Source organism: Equus asinus, chromosome 5 (assembly GCF_041296235.1).
Source record: "Equus asinus isolate D_3611 breed Donkey chromosome 5, EquAss-T2T_v2, whole genome shotgun sequence".
Classification (NCBI taxonomy): domain Eukaryota; kingdom Metazoa; phylum Chordata; class Mammalia; order Perissodactyla; family Equidae; genus Equus; species Equus asinus.
The window spans coordinates 65,183,627-65,206,541 of NC_091794.1; the positions used below are offsets into that span (position 1 = coordinate 65,183,627).

The 22,915-nt window shown below is 46.4% G+C and overlaps 2 long non-coding RNA genes across 2 annotated transcripts; both read left to right on the forward strand.

Moving 5' to 3' along the window:
- The first annotated feature begins 7,398 nt into the window (after positions 1-7,398).
- Positions 7,399-15,101, forward strand: LOC139045298 (uncharacterized). Its single transcript, XR_011503357.1, has 3 exons — positions 7,399-7,672; positions 11,179-11,407; positions 11,682-15,101. It is a non-coding gene; the product is annotated as an uncharacterized lncRNA (long non-coding RNA).
- A 2,413-nt stretch (positions 15,102-17,514) lies between these two features.
- LOC123285926 (uncharacterized) lies at positions 17,515-19,895 on the forward strand. Its single transcript, XR_011503358.1, has 3 exons — positions 17,515-18,259; positions 19,395-19,550; positions 19,702-19,895. It is a non-coding gene; the product is annotated as an uncharacterized lncRNA (long non-coding RNA).
- Positions 19,896-22,915: the final 3,020 nt, after the last annotated feature.

Genomic DNA, 22,915 nt, shown 5'->3' on the forward strand with positions numbered 1-22,915 from the left:
CAGTTTCCATTGTTAAGACCACAGGTGTAAGAAGGGAGCTGAGCAACCCTTGGTCCGTGTGTGGTCCCAGCACCCCCAGACACAGCTGGAGAGTGCCTTTCCACCCGAACAGCCCCACCTCTGCTCACAAGAGCCCCCTGTCCTTCCACCTCCTCCAGGGGACCCTTCCTCTGGGATTCTGCATGTGCTGCCAATACCACATTTGTCACTCTGAAGTAAAGCTGTGTTGTAAATGTTCCCTCCCTCGTCAACTCTATATCATCAATGGTGCCAGCTGATTGAATATTAAAACTGTGAATGTCTTCAGCTTTATGTACATATGTATTCAGTGACTATTTTCTATTACACTTTAAAAGTATACAGCACATCCATTAAGATGGCTACTATTATAAAAAGAAAAAAGAAAAGAAAAGAAAGTGCTGGCGAGCTTGTGGAGAAATTGGAACCCTTGTAACTGTTGGTGGGAATGTAAAATGGTACGGTCACTATGGAAGATAGTATGGTGATTACTCACAAAATTTCTTGTATTCAAAAATCTAGAATTGTTGTTCTTTGCTTCTCATTGCCTAAAATATGTCTAAAGAACAAAATAAACTTACCCTAGCAAAGAAGTAATTTGGAAAATTTACTTCTTTTCTAAAAAGCAGACAAAGAAAGGGGGAAGAGAGAAGAGAAAAATCTATCACAAAGAGGTCAGAAACATACAAAAGGCATAAAAAAGCAGACGTATCAGAAAAGCAAATAAAAATGAAAAAATTTCACGCTCAAAAGTTAATAAATGTAAGCCAGTGAGCCAGAGACAAACACTTCTTCATTTCAACAACAGTAGGAAAAAATAACGTAATTCATGCATTAAAACTTTGATTCTTCATAAAGTTGTCTCAATAACATCTTTTAACTACAAAGGATGGACTCTTAGAAAATATCTGGCTTTTGCTAGAGAACACCAATTCCCCAAATTGGAGTCAGGAAAATCTGAGACAAGGCTATGTTTTAGAACCACCAAAAATTACCTGAAATGGTTGCTGCTGGGATGAAAAAGTAGAAAAGAACAGCAGGAGTACCAGCCTGCCCTTCCTTTTCTGTCACAACCTTTACCTAAAAGGAGATATTGGGAGGAGGGGAGGAAGAAAGGAGAATCATTTTTAAGCTTTTCAAAGTTGATCAACACTCTGATGGTGGGAGCTCACTGACGAGAGTGCAGGGGAGGAAGACTTTTCCTCTACCCACTCTGGGTCCTTCTGGCCAAACAACAAATTAAATTCACATGAGACAGAATGACAGGAGAAAATTAAACTAAGCTTTATAACATGTATACACGGGAGACACTCAGGAAAACTGAGCAACTCTCCAAAATGGTAGAAGCCACCACATTAAATATCGTCTTCAACTGAGGACAAAGGAGGATGTTGGGGGAAGTTACCGGACAAGTACAGTAAACAAGAGTAAGATTATTATGCAGATTTAAGTCCTTGCCTTCCATATTGATGAGTTTCTAGAGATAAGGTCATCCCCCCTTCTTCCTGGTACAGAGAGGGACACACCTTTACAGATGGAGATTTCCTTTACAAATGTAAATGTCTCTTAACAAAGGGGAAGTAAATTCTACTCTTCAGCATTTCTTTCCTGTCTGCAGTTTTTTAAAAGTAACCAGCCCAAAATATTCTTCATGCCAAACAGACATATCTTGGGGTGGCCGATTCCAGTCCCCCACAAAGGGACATCACTGAGTTGCCACTGTATGATTTCAGATGAGCACAGCTGAACACACAGTTAGTTGCTGCTGTTACTGAGTCACAAGTGGTCTGGAAAGAATGAAGCTAGGACCTCAGCACTGAAAAGCTTTGTTTTAAGTCTGGTTTGAATCTTCACTTCAACAAGGCATATTCGATTGCTGGAGGTAACAAGGCAGGCAGGACAGGTGTCTTCACTGGTCAGTTACAGGCTGAGTCCAGCAGGGAGGGGATGCTGGTACTGCAGGTGACTGGGGAGGACACACGTGAGGAAGCGGGGAATGAGAATGACATACACACACACACACACACACACACACACACTGAAAATGTATGATCTCTTAAGAACACATTTTGATCTGATAAAGCAGAACAAAAAGACAAGGTTAACCTGCATATCCATGATAATGCATTTCTTAGAATTAAGTAAATGAGAGTCTTTCAAGAGGAGGAATTATCTGCTGGACCAGAGTCTAAGATAATTGAATGGAACATACTCTTAAATTAAATTAACTCAAAGTGAAGCAGCACTTCACATCTTAAAAGCTCACAAGGTGGGGACTGGCCCAGTGGTGCAGCGGTTAAGTTCGCATGTTCCACTTCGGCAGCCCAGGGTTCGCTGGTTCAGATACCGGCTGCAGACATGGCACTGCTTGGCTCGCCATGTTGTGGTAGCCCTCCCACACATAAAGTAGAGGAAGATGGGCACGGATGTTAGCTCAGGGCCAGTCTTGCTCAGCAAAAAGAGGATGATTGGTGGTAGATGTTAGCTCAGGGTTAATCTTCCTCAAAAGAAAGAAAAACACTCACAAGGGGAAATGCAAGAAAAGAAACTGGTTCATCTAGCTAAACATGTCTAGAAGGCTAATTATAAACAAATATATATCATCATAAATAATAAAAACTAAACCTTAGTATTTATCAGTGCCCTGGAAAAAATGTATACTTTTAGAAAATCAAATAAGCAAAATGGTAAATTTTATTTTATGTATATTTTACCACAATTTTTTTTTAAATCAAGTAAATTAACTGTAATCAAATGAGCTTGAATGAAATGTGCAAACATTTCTCATTCTTTCAGGAACCTGCAATGTAATTGCTAATCAAAATGTCTAAAATGGCTGACATTGGCGAAATGTCTTTGTCTTAGGGAGTCCAGTTCTCTTAAGAGGTACTCAAGCCTTTAACCTTGACCCAGAAGAACCATACTGTGAAAGCGGGAGCTTTGGGCATTTCAGCCAGCTGGGACATAATCAGCAACGCTTGAGGAAGAAGGAGACTTTTAGCTCTGAGGCCCTCTGAGTGACGTCTGTGCTGAGGGCACATGCCAAGGTCTCTGCCTGAAGTTTATTTGGGGGCCGAGTCATCCAAAGTTGAAGTACATAAACTGTTAGTAGAAGTTGCTCATTCTTGGAAGGTCAGAAACCTTTCAAAAATAAGCCTTCTCACACAAGTTTAAAACACTGAAATTCAATGTTATGGAGTAGTTTACTCTATTGAAAAGCTTAAAAGGGATAGAGATGGACCACTCTCTTGACACTTACAGTTTTTGATACATTGACTACAAATATATGGCTCAAAGGTGTCAAGGGAAATCCTACCATATCGAGAAGCAAAATTAGCAAAACATACTGAAGATATGAAAATAAGGCATTAACACATCAATATAGGTTTATATACTGACTTCTAGAGTACCTCTGAAAAATCTCTGAAAACTCGATGTAATGATTTTTAAAGTTTTAAAAAATGTATAAACATAACTTGCTCAAAGTTTTAAAAAGTGTGTTTTCACTTGTACTAACTCCCCAAGTACATAACCCATGGGTAAAGTTACTTAACTCCGCTTAAATAATTTGGTGAAATCAGTAATGGATACTGACTCTGACATCAGTTTCCCTACATTAAACCCAGCATATATGGGGTTAAAACCAAAACACTCAATCCCTGCTTACTCTCTGGCTTCCTGGCTCCAGAATCCACTATCCTCCATGGAGACAGACACCACCAAGGACAAGCACCTGGATTCATTGCCTCCTCCCTCCCAAGGAGATGCAGGTTGGTGAGAAAGCTGCTGACCAGCAAGGTCATGGGCTCCCTCCTCTCTGCAAGCATCTCAAGGCCAAACACAGGCTGTTGGGAAAGCTGCGACCAACAAGGCCACATGCTCCCCCTCCCCTCCCTAAAACCCCAACTAAAAACTCTTCCTTTTAGCTTTTCGGGGAGTTTGGGATTTCAGCGTTAGCTGCCCTCTCTCCTTGCTCAGTGCTGTGCAATAATAAAATTCCTACTTTCTTCCACTACACCAGGTGTCAGAGATTGGCTTCCTGTGCAACCGATAAGTGAACTCACTTCAGGTTCAATATCATAATTAGTAGCCCCCAAATATTTTATGGGTCTAATAAAGTTTGATAACCGAGCTGATGTTAGAAGGGTAGACTTAAAATACACAAGCACCTGGAATGAGAACAATGTGATGTAGAGGAAAATATTCATTTAGAAGTCTGAATGTTAGTAAATGTTAGTTGAATCCAACATTCTCTTGTGAAATGATGGTAAAATATAAACTCTTGAGATGTTAGCCAGATTCTCTAAGAACTTGTTTCTACTACCTAGAAGTAAACACTAAGAAAAATTAACTTACTATGAGTCTGACCATCAAAGCTTTCAGAACGTTCATCTTCCATGTTTCTTGTTTCTCACATAATTGACTTTCTGAGTGGACCATCAGCTTCTCCCACATGGTCTGGAGGATGCAGCACTCCTGCTGTCATCTACTTCAGAATATTCCATGATTTCCATGAGGATATTCTCTTCAACCCATGAATTCATCAGAAGTAATTTTCTTAGTTTCCAAACATAATTTGATAATAATAATTGATTTCTAATTTTATTCATTGAACGCAAAGAATAGTCCATATGGGGTTGATGTTTAAAATCTTATTGAAGTTTCCTTTGGGGTTGATATACAAAAAATTTCCATGTATCCTTTAAAAGAATTATTTCACTTTGTTGAGTGAAAGTTTTTACACACACACATACATATGTACATATTTCTATACATATGTAGTCAAACAGGATAATTTATGTTGTTACTTTGTGTTCTTCACATGTTCTATATCCTTGTAACTATGTTATTTCCTGATTTGTTGTTTTCTGAGAGAAATGTTAAAATCTCATCATATAATTGTGGATTTTGGAATTTCCTCCTTAAATTCTGTCAATTGTGCCTTACGTATTTTGATCTAAGTTAGACCTGTAACTTACACAGAGACTCTAACACCAAGATGTGCATGTTCAGGATTCTCAGCTTCAGATACTGGCCAGTCCTGCCCACCGGGCATGGCAGGGGGGCTGTGGGCACCACCACTCTGAGCAGCACAACCTGGAAAAGCAATGGGAAGGCCTGGAGGGACAGTTAGAAGGAAGGGCAAGCAGCTTACGGGTAGATGCTAGCAGACTCAGCTATGTGCAGGGTCCCCAAACCAGCCTTCATGAATGGGGAGGGCCTCAGCACATCTCTGAGACAGCTGTCAAGTCACTATAACAGTGTTTTGGTGTAAAAGTAAAATGTCTAGAACACCTGCTCTAAGATGATGCAACTCTGAATTTGACTTGTGGTGGTATAAGCCATGATATCCATTTCCATGACAAGTAATTAAACATGAGAGTTTTCACCTCATTGCTAATAACTTCAGACTGCTCCTCCTCCCCCTCTTCCTTAAGGTCCAAATCATTCTAAGATGAGCTGTGATGGAGTCATAATGTTCCTTCTTAGAAGCTAAGAAATCCATCATCTTCCCTGGAAGTTGTTGCAAGAAAATCAGCTCAATGAAACACTCCTTGAAGACCTCCTTCAGTGCCTCCATCTCTCTTAGTGATGGTCCGTGCACTGCTTCCTCATCCCAGCCAGCTCCGGGGAGGCCAGGGATTCTCCTCCAACTTCTTGGGAGCATTTCTCACCTCCACACTCCCTGCAGACATGAGAGGAAGGCTGGAGAGGCACAGGGGCACCATGGTCCTGGAAGGGCTGGTGGGGGGAAGGGTATATCATCCAAAAAGCTGAAGTCTCCCCAACCCTGACCCTGACCCCAGGGTACGGAAGTCTGGTCAGCAGTGGCCCCTGCAGCACCTGCTTCTGCTGGATCGCCAGCCCCTGGATGCTGTTGCTTTGGGGTGGTGAACTCATGGTGGTGATGTAGCGGGGCTGGCCAGGGGCTACAGGGTGCCCTGTCTATGGCCTCAGGGCTCTGGGGTCTCAGGTGCTGGATGGTCTTCCTGGACCACATGTGGGGCTGTAGAGTCTCCATTCTCTGGCCACGATGGGAGTCCCTGTGTGCTGCGGCTGAACCAGGGCCCCCAAGCCATCTGGGCAAGGCTATAGCCCTCCTGAAACACAGATTCCCCCCACTGAATGGGCTCCAGCTTATCTGCCTCACCAGGTGGGACTGCTGCTGCAAAGGCCCAGGCCACTGTCAGGGGTCCCGCCCACACGCTCAGCAGGCCTGGCCCAGGCCCAGGGCTGGGTGGGCTGGGGCTCTGGGTCTGCACCTGTTGGGACAGCGGTAAGGTAAACTGGATGTATGACAGAGATCCATGTTCAAACTGCCTCTGCTGGGCACTGAACTGAAAACCTGGGAAGTGGGGCTGGTGAGTGACATAGGGGCAAGCGTCCTCCATGGGCTTCCTCCCACTCCTGGTCCAGCGTTCTGAAGGGCCATGCTCACATTCTGCCCAGCCACGGGACTCCTATTCACCAGCTGCTGAACTTGGGAACTGGGTGACTAGGGTGTGAATGGGCTCACCGATGGCATGAAGGACGTGGCGGGAGACTGGGGTGGATTTGCATGGGCCTGCTGCTCTCCTCCTTCGCTGCCTGTGAAAGCTCTCGACCTCTGCAGCTGGTGCTGGACATGCTAAGGGCTGCTGGCATGGAGCATTATCACTTCTTTGTGAAATAACTCCTAAACAAATGCAGAAAAGATGAGATTCAGTGAGGCAAATTTTATTTCTGGGCATCTTTCTGAGTGCTGTATGCAGGCATTTAGAAAGTCTGATTACTGCATCAAAACGCATACCCTTATTACCTGCTTTAAGAATAGGTGGGCCATCTGCCATGGTTAACAACGGTTAGGCACAAACTGATTACTTTAGGTGGGGAAAACCCTTACAGTAATTTCAGACTAAAAGAACTGCTCAGCAGGAGATGTTCACTAACACTTGCTTACATCACATTTTTCATGAACTAAAGAGTCTACTTAATTCAGTTCTACTGGCTAGTGGCTTCTGAGCTGATGGTCCAGAGGACAGTGACAAGGAGGAGCAAGAGGAGACTAAGGGCAGGGGCCAACGCTTACTGAGAGCAGGCCTCTGTGCTCCCGGCAGGTGCCAAATGCTGCCCATCCCTCACCCCACTGACTGCTCACCAGAAAGCGACAGGTCAATTCGACCATCATCCCATTTTACACAGAGGGAGCTGAGGCCACGAGAGGGGAACACCTCCTTTGTCTTTATCAGAAGGTGGTATTTAAGGAGAGAGCTGCTGCCATTTTGGTGATTTGCTCAGTTTTCCTGAGCCTCTCCCATGTACAGTTGTAAAGCTTTATTTAATTTTCTCCTGTTATTCGGTCTCATGTGAATTTAATTTGACGTCTGGCCAGAAGGACCCAGAGCAGGTAGAGGAAATGCCTTTCTCCCCTACACCGTCCAGCGTCTGAACGCCCGCTGGGGGGAGGTATCTGCCAGCAGCTGGGGGCCGCCGCGGAGAGACCCCCGCCCTCCTCGGGCGCGCAGCGCGGTCCGCCCACCGGACGGCCAGGCAGACGGCGCGGCGGCGTCAGCACCGCGGACAGCGGCCTCCTGGCGGGGCGGGGCGGGGTCGCCGGGAGAGGCCGCTGCACTATGGGAGGCGTCGTCGCGGCGGCGGGGGTCGCCGGGCCCAGGTCAGTGGCGGTAGAGGAGGCGACTCCACCGCTGGGGGCGAGGGCGGGGCGGGGACGAGAGGAGGGCCGGCCCGCCGTCTGTCACCGCGGCTGCCGGGCGCGCGGCGCAGGGCTCTGGCCAGAAGAGCGCGGCGGCAGCGTCAGGGCTACCGCCACCGGACCAGACAAAACCGGCTGGCCGACCCCAGGGTGCAGGCGCGGCGGCCCGCGGCGCGGCTTGGGCACGGGCAGTGCGCAGTCGCGACGGGGCCGCTAAGAGCGGGGGGCGGTGGGGGTGGGGCGTTCGAGTGGGGGGGGGGGAGGTTGGGGGGGCGGTGTTCGAGCGGGGGGGTTGGGGAGGGCGTTCGAGCGGGGGGGGGGCGTTCGGGCGCGGGGGAGGGGGGTCTGCGCCTGCGCACCCCTCCGGCTGCGGTCTCCTGCCTTGGCCGCCCTTCCATGCCTGTGTCTGCCCACCCGCGCATCCACCCGACGCTTAAGATTTGTGACGCTGAGCAAGCACGTCTAGTTCCTGTGCTCATGAAACCTGCAGACTCGCAGGGGAGGGGTCATGTGTTACTAAACAAATGCCCAGTTCGGCAGAGCAGCTGAGAAAATGGGGTGGTGGTTGACTGCCAGTTTTAGACTGGGGACAGGGAGTCGGGAAATGCTCAACAGGCTGTAATCGGGATCTGAAGATCCACAAGGATGGTTCTTTCTCCTGCCTGTGACCAAGAAATGGGCTAGTGTGTCCCTGATTTCACTCCTGCTGCTTTTAATCACGTGTCCACCGCAGACAAGGTGACGTTTCATAATTGTAAATCAAGTTATCTTCCCAGCTTCAACCTTTCCCATCTACTTAGGATGAAATCCAGATGGTTGTCATGCTCTTACTCATGTTTCTTCATGGTACTTATCCCCATTTGAATTATTTTATCATCCCTCTGGCCTGCTAAAATGTAACCTCCTTTTACATTTTGCTCACAGCGATAGCGGCAGAGCCTAAACAATAAACTGCCACATACTATGCACTCCTTCAACATCAATTGAACAAACCAATAATTTATCCATCTCTCTCTCATTAGCTTTGAATTTCTTGAAGGAAAGAGCCAGGTGTTGATTTTTTTAAATTTCTGCCACTAGTGATAAAAGTTGGCACAGGATATGATATAGAACCTGAAGTGAGTTCGCTCACCTGTTGCACAGCAAACCAATCTCTGACACCGGGTGTAGTGGAAGAAAGTAGGACTTTATTATTGTACAGCGCTGAGCAAGGAGAGAGGGCAGCTAATGCTGAAGTCCCAAACTCCCCAAAAAGCTAAAAGGAAGAGTTTTTACTTGGGGTTTTAGGGAGGGGAGGAGGAGCATATGACCTTGCTGGTCGGGGCTTCCCCACCAGCCTGTCTTTGGCTTTGAGACACTTGCAGAGAGGAGGGAGCCCATGACCTTGCTGGTCAGCAGCTTTCCCACCAGCCCGTATCTCCTTGGGAGGGAGGAGACAATGAATCCAGGTGCTTGTCCTTGGTGGTGTCTGTCTCCATGGAGGATAGTGGATTCTGAGGCCAGGAAGCCAGGGAGTAAGCAGGGAATGAGCATTTTGGTTTTAATTCCACATATGCTGGGTTTAATGTGGGGGAACCAATATCAGGGTTGGTATCAAATACACTTCAATAATTGCTCATTAAATAGGGATAAACTAGAACGGCATTGCAGCTGGGGAAATAAAACAAATGCTACTGTCTAACAAAGATACTACTAGAAAACAACATTATGGAGAGTATGAATGGATGAATGAGTGCACACTTTGCTATGTGGGCTGGTCCTCAGAGAAGAAGGAGAAATAGTTTGCAACAGAGGAGAACAGAACAAAACAGAGCATTGAAAGCTGGGAGGAGAATGAATGCTGTCCAGGGAGTAGAATGATATGCTGGAAGCTCATGAGAGTCAAGGTAGCTATAAGGGATCAATAAAGGAAGCTGGAACCTGCTCCCGTAAACAATTAAGTTTCCTGAGCTGGGGAGCCTGTGATGAGCAGGCTATTTTTAAGGCTATATTTAAAAAATAAATAATTCATGCACATGGCAAACTATTCAAACAATAAAAGAATATGCCAAACAGTATGCAGTAAGCACCCCTTTAGCCCTGAGCACACCCTCATCTCCCTCCAAGAGGCAGCCACTGTTAACACAACATGTTTCCAGGATACTCTGTGCACATGCAGGCATACAAGTAGTTCTATTCTGGTAGCACACTACTTTCTGCACCTTCTTGCTCACTACACCTTAGAGAGATCTTTCCATTCCAGGATATATAACTCTACTTTGTTCTTAATAGCTGCACTCATTTCCACTGAATGTATGTACAAAATGTATCCAGTAAAATGGAAACTTTGAAAGGTTAGTTTACCCTGGGGTGTAGATGATGTGGGCCGAGGACAGAGCAGGGAAGAACTGCTGCCCAGAGCCTATGGCAGGGGGTCCCCCTTCTCTCCCGAGGGCCCCTGGGTGATGCGGGCCGAGGGCAGGACAGGGAAGAACTGCTGCCCAGAGCCTATGGCAGGGGCTCCCCCTTCTCTCCCCAGGGCCCCTGAATCATAGCTGCCAGTCTGGAGAGTGGAGAGGGTGCTGACACGGGATCCGAACACCTGATAGGAGGATAGGAGGTTAGAGTCAAGAGAAAGACTTAAGTGAGACCTCTAACGCTGGCACAGCTGGGTGGCCTGCGGGGGAGCCTACAGGGTGTGTTTTATGTTAACCTGAATTTAGATGCTCGTACGTATTGGAGGTGGTGGCAAAGGACTCATGGGTTCAGAGGTGCTACCCGCTGTGACCGGATGCAGAATCACTTCACCTGAGTGAGCCCAGCTCCCACTGGATGCACACAGAAACACAACTTCATGTCCAGATCAGTCCGCCCTGGGCCTGCTGCCATCTGTACCGTTGGCTGAGATGACATTATAAGGACACAGTGATGGAGTGATAGCTCTGAAAACACAGTTTTTTCCACTGAGAATAATCACAGTAAAAGAATCAATGACTGAATGCAGGCATCAGAGGTTGAGTGCTTTCTGAATGTCACAACTGCCTTGGGGGAGGGGGTACATAGGAGGAAACTGAGGCACTGAGGGATGAAGTTGCTGGCCCCCATTATGTGGCTAGGCAGGCTTCTGAGTCCTGACCCACAAGGCCATGGAGCATCGGGGTCCCAAGCACCCCGTCTTCCCAACACCCAGCAGGCGCTTCGCAAAGGGTCCCACGTGAGGCCCCCTGCAGCTGCCCCCAGCCAGGTCTCCAGGTGCAGGTGATGCTCACAAAAGCCCTAGTGCTTGGCTCTGGGTGGGGAGGACATGAAAGGGGAGCCTGAAGCTGCAGGCCCATGTGGCCCCTGTGCCTCCATTTCTGTGGTGAAAGAGAAGATACCAAAACTAGCCATGGATTTTTTAGAGTACTTCTTAATTTTGTATAAAGTATGCATTTTTAATAAGAAGTAGGTAATTTTCTCTGTAATCAGAAACTTTTGTTTTACAAAAGGAAAAGGAGTCTGAAAGCAAAAGAGAAGATAAAGAAAGAAGCACCTGTGGGCCGCCTGGCTAGAGGAGTGTGTGCTGGAGCATCTGAGAGCAGGAAGGTTCGAGGTCTGAAACTGCCCTGGGTTGACCCAGCCTCCAGGGAACCAGGTGCTGCGTGCAGCAGGTCACCAGAGACAGGGCAGCAGGCTTCCCTTCACGTGTGCTTGTGGGGAGCAGCGGCCCCTGCAGAGGTAAACAGTGATTTTTCACTCATGACCTCTGCACACGCTCCATTCCTTCTCGTTCCTCCCACAGCCTGGGGGGAGAGGGCCAGGAGAAGAAAACCTCTGCCTCCAACACTGCTTGTTCCCTGTTTCTGTTTAGTTTAGTTTTTAATTTGTAGAAGTGAAATAAACAAAACTAGCATCTTATTTAACTTGAATACTAGTTTTCTATAAAAGACAGAACAAAAAAGCATATAAAAAGGCCGTTTACTATACTTTTGTTTCTTTTTTTTTTTTTTAGAAACATTAGCCCTGAGCTAACATCTGCCGCCAATCCTCCTCTTTTTTGCTGAGGAAGACTGGCCCTGAGCTAACATCCATGCTCATCGTCCTCTACTTTATATGTGGGACTCCTGCCACAGCATGGCTTGCCAAGCGGTGTCTAGGTCCACACACTGGATCTGAACCAGCAAACCCCCGGCCGCTGAAGCTGAAGCAGAACATGCAAACTTAACAGCTGTGCCATTTATTATACTTTTTGTTTGGTGAGCTATCAACACCCTTTAAAATGCTACTATTCAAGTACAAAGGATTATGTTTACAAAGTGTTTACAATTTCAGTCTTCTTCCTTGGTATTTTAAAACACAACAGCTCTCTGGTTACAACAGTTAACAAAAAATCACAAACACTGCAAAAAGGAATGCCTCTGCCTCACTAGGCAGCAAATCTGAAGGAGCGCTCAGATCTGACCTCCTGCTTCCCGGGGGAGGCTTGAGAAACAGCCTGGCCTTAACAGAACAGATGGCTCTGATTTAAAGGACAACTGCCTTCCGTGGTGGCCAATTGGAGCTTGATAGTGTTCTGGCTGCTGTCTCTATTTCTGTTCTAAGATTTCTTTCAATCATTGCATACTGTGCTGGTAGGGCCCCTGGTTCACAAAGTCATACAGGATTCTGCTAACAATGACGATCTGAGAAGGCTTGGATGACAACTACCTACACACATTTTCTCAAATATGAAAAGTTTAACCTTTAAAACAGAAGACCAAAAAACACTATCCCTGAAGGAAAATTTTTACTTAAATGACTCTATTAAAGACAGTGGTGACAACTAGATGTTGCTAAATTGAGTGATACTGTTACCAAACCAGGTTCGTTTTTGCCCACTGCCCAGAAAGCCAAACACCAAGATGACCAGATCGCAGCAGAGTGAGGGTTTACTCACAAGGCAGCCATGGGAGGAAGCGAGAGCATGAGCCTCAAATCCGCTTCCCTGAAAATAGGGACTCAGGGATATTTATGGGATGGGGGCAAGGTGGTCTGAAATGTGGAGAGAGGTGATTGGAGGTGAGGAGAGGTGAGGTAATTGATGATGTGTGCAAGCATAGTCAGACTCCATGCCTCTTCATAGGACCCATGTTCACAAAATGTCGGTGTTAGCATGATCAGAGGGTGGAGTTTTTAGCCTCTTGACGTCAAAAGATCGCCTATCCGACATCTCTGCGGGCCTGGTTGATGAGTTGGTGGTCTCAGCCGGCCTGAATTGTGGACAAGGAGTTCTAATTCCTGAAAAACAGCTCACACACCCATTACCACGGTGACCCAGGCTCCAGGGAGATGTTATCTGTAGGAGCCTAGTGGGAGTCAGACAGCATATTGCCTCAGCAGCACAGTTAACAATGGGAGGTTTAACCAGCTAAAGCTATAATCAGTCATTGTGAAAAGGAAAAACCTTTAGTACCTAGATACGTAATCATCAATGGCTGTTTGCTGGTTCAATACAAGTAAAACTCTTTTCTGTTCCATATTGTATGTTAGGGACTCAGTGAAGAAAACAAACTTCAGGGACGAGAGTCGCTGTCACTCACATAAGAAGATAGGGCAGGATTTCCACACGGCAAACATTCAGAACCCCAGTTCTGTTCCCTTAGAAAGCTTCTGAGAGATGTTTCTAAGTTCTCTTCTAGTGTCTAGATTAATGAGAACTTCTATTCTGGCAGCTATGTCTAGGATACTCTAAAATACATGCACTCAACATTTATCATTGTCTAAAAAGAGGCCGCCGACCCCCCGTGAAGGACAAGTGGAAAATGAACAGGATGCACAAATTCAAATCAGCTGAACAAAGGGATTCCTATCTCTGCCGGTTCCACACACTTGAGGATAAACAGAGCAGGCACTTTCCTCAGGAACCAGACGCGAGGCATGCACAGATAGCCTTGCTGCAGGCTGTGCGTGCTCATGGCAGCACGTGCCAAGCCAGAAAAAGCAAGTTTGGTTGTAAGAAAAGAGTGCTCTGTTTTGATATATTCAGTTAATTATAATGTTAAATTCCTCCCACTTTTTCAATACTTGATTTCTACTTTTTCCAAATTTCCAACCAAGAGGTCAGCAATGAGCTCCCAGTTGGCTGCACTAAGTATCGCCATCTTATTGTCCACATAAGTTGATGGGAAACAAAAGATTACATGACAAAAGGCTTTCCTTTGTGTCAAACTGATACAATGGGGAGGGAACAGGTTAAATAAAAAAAAAATTAAAAATCTCTCAGTATGCCCTAACTAATCCTTAGTACATGCAGACCGAATTCAGCCTGATTTCCTGAACCGAGTAATGTAAGAGAGGCACAGAGGGCGTCGTGGGGCCTGCACCTCTTGCTTGGGGGAAAACTTCCGGGTAAGCAGACATCATCAGCCAGTCAAACCCACTGCAATCACTTCTATTATTTTGCTTCAGTAAAAAAATAAAAACAGTACCAAACAGGCAGCCTCCTGTTTGCCCTTCAACTGTGCGCCCTCAAACAGCTTGGACAGTTCCTGGCTTTACGCAGAACCGTGAGTGAGCGTATCTGCTAATGTATGAGATCCTGGCTCAGAAGCTTGGCATTACGAGAGTGCAACGAAGAGTTCACTGTGCCCATTTCTGTGGGCAATACTTGTAGGTTCATAAATAAACCACCTGGTACGAGGAGGTCTCTCACCTCTGCAGATCACCCTGAGGAGGGCATGAGAACAAGGGGGCAATGACAAGCCTCTGCCCTAATTGCATCCCTTACCCTGCACTCAGCAGTGACGTCTGCAACAGAACAACACTTGAGCTGTGCTCTGGGGCCCCACACCACCCGAGACGGGAGCCTCACACGTTCACCGGAGCTGCTTCAGTGCACTGAGTCCAAACACGAGCTTCATCCAAAAGCTGGGAAATACCGTGGATGTGCTGGGAAGAGGAGCAGTCCCAAAGGCTATGTTTCCATGGAAGCAAGTCACACGGGGGAGGCTCTGGGGAAGCCACACTGGCTGCTCTTTGGGATGAAAACTCAATCAGAGATTATTTCCCCTCGACACAAGCCAAGAACACATCGTGAATGTGCTTCGGTGGGCGTCAGTACTAAACACTTTCTTTCAAAGTTCAAACAAGTCACATTTTAGGAGGGAAGGGAAAAACCACATTGGCTTCCTCTGACCTGAAATGATCTACCTTAGTCAGTCTCTCTCCTGTCTCAGGACCATGATGCCTTTCCAGTCAGGTATAAAGAGCCAACCAGACGCAGGCTCTGTCAAAGACCATGTTCTAGCTTCATAAAGTCTGTTTTATGATTCACTGCACCGCCAAAGGGCTACTGTGATGTGCAAAACCCTGTACACTAACAGAGAAGTCCTAACTGGCTTTCAAGACCCAGCAGTATTGCTCTGGAAAAGAAATTAAAAGTTAACATTATTTTGAAAAAATTGCCACTGTCCCTTTTTCAACTAGTTGCATAATACAGAAAAGGGGATGTTCAATGAGGATCCTTGCTCCCACAGTGTAGGATGCATTGTGATAAAGTAGTTACACTACTTTGTTTCAATTACAGCTTTCCAGGTGATGGACATCTCACAAGACACTGTCCCAAGGTTCGACAATAAATAAAATCTACCCAGTTTGGGCTGGATTGCATGCATGGCTTGTGCTGAGGCTGCTCCACTTTCCTGACTAGGCGCGTGGAGGTTTGGTGGGCATCGTTAACCTGATGGCAGGGACTCCCATGCGTAACTGGGCAGCTGGCTTGGGCTATTGGAGCTGGCTGGCACCTGCACTGGTGGGACACTAGAGGCCTGCAGTGGGCTGCCGCTGCTGTCCTCACAGCCCGCTGCTGCATGAGTTTCTGCTGGACCACCGGCGCTGTCACGGTCCCTGTGGGGATCATCTAGACCAGCTGCCCAGCTGCTGTCGCCTGGGTGAGGGTCACAGTCCATGGAGAAAGCTGAGCCAAGACAGAAAACACAAAGCAAGTGACATGATGAATTAAACATCTTTGGGGGTAGGAAGGGGGCTTTTAGAAACAATTAGCAGGAATGCTTTTGTGAAATCTGAAAACTACCTCACATATCAAAATGTGATCTCTGATTTCTAACAAAACAAAAGGAGAAAAGTAAACCACTGTTTCTTTTAGGCTAAAACTGAATGCCTCTGGGAAAAAGGCAAGAGTTGATGACTGGTGGTTCAGCTTTTAATACGATTTTGTTTCTCGAAGTCTACATGCCAGTGTGATTTTTAACAAAATAAAATTTTGTTAAAGCACTGCCTTTACATGGCTATATTTTGTAGCAGTAAATAGTAAGAGCCTGGTGGCCCCTCTGTTGGGAAGGTAAGTCATCCCTGCCCCAGGAGGACCTAAACTTCTAGGACCCAAGGTCGCTATGAGCCAACTGTTTTCTTTCTGCATTTCCCTAAGGTTGGGGTGTGTGGCTTCAGCTTGTGGGACACACCTAAGATTACTGGCTGAAGGAATTATCCTAGAAATGAGCTTCTTCAGTACCTTTGACACCGAGTTGAGACATGTTTGTTCCATGTTTTTCCTGCTAGTCTAAGGATATTAAAGGTTTTCCCCAAAGTTAATTTTTTCCTGTATTATGAAAATCAAAAGTAACTCTCTAATAATTAAAATTATACTTAGGATGAAAACCAACAGCTCTCTTACCCTGAGAATGTGAAGTTCCCTGAAAAGTCCACGAGAGAACTTCCCGGATGCCTGCGTGTCTCCAGGTCCCAGCTGCTGTGAGGCAGAGGCGACCTGCCGGATGCTGGCCATAGGCACTCGCTCTGGGAGACTTGAGGGAGTCTGCAACCTTTGACAAAAAAGGTCAAAAGTAGAATTCAAATGAATATATGCACAGAAAGAGATTTTGTCCTTCTGAGTTCTTAACGCAAAAACAAAACAAAACAATGGCCAGATGACACAAAAGAGCAATTCTCAAAGTGCGCTCCCCTGGAATCCTGAGGGGCCTGGTTATTTGACTTTCGTGCTGAACAATGATTTCCTTCCGAACCTGCAGTCATGTCACTTGAAGCTGAGTTTTGGTCTTAGATTTCAGACAGTCAGATTTCTTCTTTTACTAAAAACTGCTCCAAGCTTACATGAGAGAATTAAACTGAGGACAGAATGAAATATTTTAGCATTTCGTGAGTTCTCTAAAGAGCCCTTCTTCAATTCTTGGCGGCATTCCAGGAGGGCTCCCCCGCTCTGGAGTGACTCGGACCAGCACCAAAGTTCAGCCCTAGCCCAGAGAGGTACCAAAATGTTCAAGTGTTTATTTTATCATTTCTCTACATTTTTCTTAATCAGGATTGAGATCTCCCTCGTAGAAAACACAACCTCCCACCCTGCAGTTGCTTTTTGTAAACATTTTGTCACATGCAGATCTGGTGTCTTGATGTAATGAGATAATTCAGGTCACTTGTGACTACTCAGGGCTGTCCCGATGCTGGCTCACAGAAGCAGACGGTTGCCTGAATGGGCAGTTGCTGGGAGCCATGACACACCCGTCAGGGTTCCTAATTTGTAGAACAAGAACAATTGTAATGAAAAGCCCAGCAGTTTTGATTGTGGCGTGCAAACTGAATAAGCTGACTCGAAATTAACAGAGACGTGCAGAGAGCCACAAGCAGCAGGATATTCCCAATAGGCCGTGGTGGAAGGATTTGCCTTCCTGATGCCAAGTCTCCTTATGCACCAGAGAGATGAAGACAGAGCCGCGTGGGCACAAAGACCAGCGCTGAAGGAAAACCCCACAAACAACCAGGGGGGACACACAGAGGTTGCGCTGTGGATCAGAGGGAAAGAATGCACTCCTTAATGTGTGATGCTGAAAACAACAGGGTATTCAAATGGAAAAATTTAACTTAACTCCTATTTTTATGTCATCTGGAAAAACCAATTCCTGGAAGGTTTAAAGACCTAAATATGAAAGAAAATTGTAAAGGTTTTAGAAGACAATACAGGAAAATAACATCATGACCTTTGGGAAGGATTTGTTTAGCAAGACACAAAAAGCACTATTCAGAAAAGATTGATAAATTTCTATATATTAAAATTAAGAACTTCTATTCAACCAAAGACACCATAAAGTAAGTGAGAAAAATAAGCCACCAAGTGGGAGAAGACAGTGGGACACACAGAACGGAAGGCTAATATCCAGAATGTAATCCAAAATTGGGAGACACGTGAACAGGCACTTCACAGCAGAGGAGATGTGACCGTCCACAGACGGTGAAAGGAGGCGTCGCGTCAGTCCCCAGAGGCGGAGGCCGAGGCGAGGGCGCGCCTCTGGGGCCCCGCAAAGTTCCAGGGACGTGCGCGCCACAGCCCCGCACCCAGGCACAGGCAGCCGCGGGCGGCGCTGACACCCCTGCAGCAGACGCGCCTGCGACTCGGGGCAGCACTGGGCCCCACAGCCAGGGACAAAACCAGGAGGAGCCGCGCGGCCCTCGGCAGCAGTGACGCGGCAGGCTGACCCCCAGCTCCTGGAGGAGCGTCACAAACATACAGGACGTCACCACAGTGTGACCTCAGCACGGACCCTGAGCCACACTGCGCTGATCCCGCAGGCGGCACAGCTGGTAAGGAATGTAAGGGGACCAGCCACCTCTGAGGAGCAGCGGGGTCCCTCCTCACAGGGTGCTGGCTCCGCAGGCGTCCGCCGTTCTTCTCTGAGACCTGCGCCTTGGAAGACTAGCCCTGCTGTGCGCCCGCGTTTTGCAATCCAGCCATGGCGCTCGCTCGTGCTCAGCTGGGTCTGTGTCTGCCCCAGCTCAGTCCCCACTAGTTTCTGGGCATGGTAAGAAACTGGATTTTAAGGGCTGGCTCGGTGGCATAGGTGACCTTTTCTGGTTGACCCTGAGCAGCAATCTGCTGTGCACTTTGGGGACAAAGAGACCTCCCCGTTAGAGCTAGGCGCAGCTCTGCGGCCGCTTCTTAGGGCCCTCATGGCCTCCTCTGTGGGCTCCAACTGGCCCCAGACGTCCCCACAGTGTGTCCATCCCATGCTCCTGGCACTGCCGGCCCTGTGCCCCGTTCTTGCAGCTGCCCCTCTGGCATCCCCAGCCTGCATGTCACCTGCCTTTTCTCCCGGGAAGGCCTCTCACAGTTCTGTCTGGGGTTCAGCTTTGCATCCTCTGTAGCACTTGGTGCAATGTCTGCTCATCATGTAAGTGAACTTGACCAGTGTACAGAAAATATACACACAGAACTTCTCGAATCTAATTATACACACAGAACTTCTCGAATCTAATTTTAAGAATTTGGCATATACCCAAAAATATTTAGCACAGGTGGTAACAAACCAGTATGCACAATCTTTGCACATTTAATCCAATTTCTGGTTTTCAGGAGGCCGTGCATATATGTGGTCTATATTTGGCTTACAAAGCCATAGCTACATATAAGTATTTTTTAATGGCTCAGAAGTTTTATTTCAAATCATACTAATATGCAGACCAGCACTCTAGCTAAAGCACTTCTCTTTCTCTCTTTCAGACATAAACTAAGCCCATGCAATTATTACCCTGGCCCCCCTGCTGGTGTCTTTGTCCTTCTGTCACCAGTGCCTCTCTTCTCCCGGCGCCCAGCCATGGCCAGACCTGCTAGCTGCCCTGCGCCCTCCTCCCGCTGCTGCCCAGCTGAGCCCAGAGGACTGCTGGAAAGGCCTGGGGAGGTGACTGAGTGTTGTTTCCTTCTTGAAACTGTCCATGCCAGGGAGAAGACACCTCCCAGAGGGTATGAGGACTGTCTTTACTCAGAGGAGACACACCCTTCCTCGGGCCCAGCACCATCTAGTAAGAAGGAGGAGGATATCTGAAAGGCGTGTCTGGCATGATGGGCTGGTGCAGCCAGGACAGCTCTTTCCTGAAGGTCAGTCCTGCCCTTTTCCACTGACGTCCTAAATGCTTGCATCCTTGTGTGCCCTGACCATCTCCCTCATCAATGCTGTCCCTTCCTAGCATCCTTTCCTCTTGGCGCCCACCATCTCACATGAGGTCACCAAAGACAGCTCTCCTTCTAGCTTTCTGTTCTGCTGTCCTCACAAACCAAGATGGTCAGGATCGGCACTCTCTCAGCCCCCACCAGACCACCAGCTGGGTTCCCTCCTACAAGAGGGGCTGCAACACTCAGGGAAGAGCTGCCCATCTGATGCCTGATGAGCACAGGACCCTGGAGTCCGACCATCAGCTCCCTGACTCCGGGTGAGTTGCTTCATTTCCCTGAGCCTCAGTTTCCTCAAAGGAATAAAATATTTTAAAGAATAAAGTATTTTTTTAAGAAAATTTATACTGAGTTGTTCATGACTATGGGATCTCTTTCAACATGATAAAAATGGAAAGGACTTTGAAATTGGCTTAGGGGAGGGAAGAGTGGAGAATAAAGGAACCAGGCCATGAGTGGGTAGGTGGGGCTCTGGGCAGCTGAAAAGGGGTCAGTAGGGGCCTTTGAAGGCCCTGCATCCTAGAGAGGGGGGAGCAGGAAGGTGAGAAGGGATGGCAGCCCTGGTGGGGGAACCAGCTGTGACACTTGCCTGTGCAGGGCCCAGGAACTGTTCTTTAATTTTGTGCTGTCCAGCAGAAACTTCTGCAGTGATGGACGAATTCTAGTTCTGGGCTGTTCAATAGGGTGGCCACTGACCCCTTGAAATGTAGCTGATGTGACTGAGGAACTGAATGCTTTATTTGGTTGCATTTCATTTCTCTGGCATGTGTTCTGGTGCTTCAAGGGTGAAGCCTTGGCTCAGTGCCAGCACGTCCTCCACAGCCCTCCAACATGCCGTCTTGTCCCCTCTGTAACTGAGAAGGGGCAGGCCCCAGTTCAGGCACTTACTGTGGCAGGCCCCACAGCTAGCTGGAATTCTAAAATCCCAGCCATGTCTTATTTTTATTGCATATGTTTTTCTGGTTACTTTCTATGCCAAGTATTAATGCTTTTCTATTTATGAGGAATATATTTCCTTTTAAAGTGAATTATTACATATACAACAGCACAAGTGGTGCACAGATTGGCAAAAATCAGGAAGATCAGTACTCAAATGACCGACTTGGAGAAACGACACTGCAAATGAACTAACTCTTCCTGAAGAGACCAAGTCTTCACACCTGGTCTCCAAAGTTGCTGAGAAATGCTTCTCAGCAGCATTTTCTCGGGTTGAGAATGGACCAAGTGGCCTTCTGGTCCTCTCTGGAGCTGAACTGCCACATGGAGCACAGGAAGGCAAGTTGGAAGATGTGTTTGGAAATGGGAATTTAGTCTCCAGAGCACTGTGAACAAACTGGTCATGCGATCATGAAAGTGCCACTATACGGAAAGTTGTTTTTAAAGACAACACAAACACACTTCCCACATAAACACCATGGTAGATCTGTGCAAAATACACTTTGAATTACGTGATGCAACAAGGCATCATCCCACAGACAGTCTGTGTCTATGGTTTTCTGGAAGTTGCTCACCGGTGTCAACTTGCCTACAGCTTTGATCTGTGCAGGCGACTGGGCTGGGCCGTGGGTCTGCGGAACCTGCACTTGAGGGGTCTGCTGCTGCCTGGGAGGCTGGACTTGTGTGGTTGTGATGGTTTTCCCAGGAAGTGGGACCCCTGTGGCTGGAAGAAGTTGTTGCGTTAGACTGCACACTCACACTACAACTGGAAGCTTGTGTCTTAACTAGCTTTAAGTTGGGTGTAAAGATGTGAAGATTACATTTACATCCTTTACATTTCATCTATTTAGATCTAAATCCAGCATCTTATTCTGTGCTTTCTACTCAACTCACCTGTTCCATGCTTCTTTTAATCTCCTTTCTTGCTTCTTTCAGATTGTTTTTTCTGATCCCATTTTCCCCCCTAAAGTTTGGAAGCTACACTCTATTCTTTTGGTGGCTACTCTAAAAATTATACCATGAATACTTACCAAATACATAATAATCAATAATTTCACACTTTTCCTGAACAACAAAGAGATTCTAGAACATTCCAACACCTTTAGCCCTTTCCTAACTTATATGTCATTGTTGTTGTGTATATTATTTCTGTCTTTGTTAATCCCACAATGTTACTGCTTTTTGAAAAGTCAATTTCCATGTCAATTAGTCTACATATTTACTTCCCTTACTCTTGCTTCTCAGACCTTCCATCTGGGAAGACCTTTGTTCTGCTTAAAGTACATTATTTAGCAAAGATTTACCAGTAATTCTTTCTGTTTTTGTTTGAAAATGTTTTTATTTTACCCTTGTGTTTCAAGGCATTTTGAAAAGATATACAGAACCCCGGGGTTGCAGTTCTTTTCTTTCATTAGAGTAAATACGTCATTCCATCAACTTCTGGCTTCATTCCTACCATTGAGAAGTAAGCTGCTGTACCTCTGAAGGCAAGCTGGCTATTTTTTGAGCTGCTTTTAAGACTATTTTGTTGTTATTATGTTGTGGATTCCTTTTCATCATCCCTGATTGGGGTTACTTGAGCTTTTTGTATATATAGATCAGTGTATATCTACTTGTATATATAATCAGTTCTGGAAAACTCTCACATCTTCAAATGCTGTCTCTGCCCAACTTTCTCTCTGTCTGGATTAATCACATATTACATCCTCTCACTTGATCTTCCGTGGAACTTAAATTCTCTTCCACACGTCTATCTGATTGTCTCCCCATGCTGCATTCAGGATAACTTCTTCTGATTTATCTTCCAGTTCATTAATTTTCTCTTCAACTGTGTGTAAACTCATATTAAGCCCAATTATCAGGGTGTTTTTTCTTAATTTTGGTAGCCGTACTTTTCATCTCTAAAAGTTCTCTATATTCTTTTTAAATATAGTTTATTGGTTTTTACAGACAATCTCAAGCTTCTCTTTTCTTTTTTTAAAATAGAAAGTATAATTGTTTTATAATCTATTCCTGATAATCCCACTGTCTCAAGTCTTCAAGGGTTTGCCCAGTGTCTGGGGGTTTTTTGCTGGTTCTCACTCATGGTGCCTTCTTTTCTTGTGTGGTTGGTTGTTTTCTATTACATGCTGCTCATTATACTCGAAAATCATTTGTGGAGATTCTAAGAAGTCCGGGATGAAGGCATCTTCCTCCAGAGAATCTGCATTTGCTTCTGGCCACCTACCCAGTAACATTGCCCATCCAGGTCTACCTCACTTGATTTGAGGGAGTTTGGGGGCCCTTTTGAGGCAATATCAACTTGAGCTGCAAACTGACAGAGAGCTGACTTGTGGCTACAACTTCACAGGAAGAGT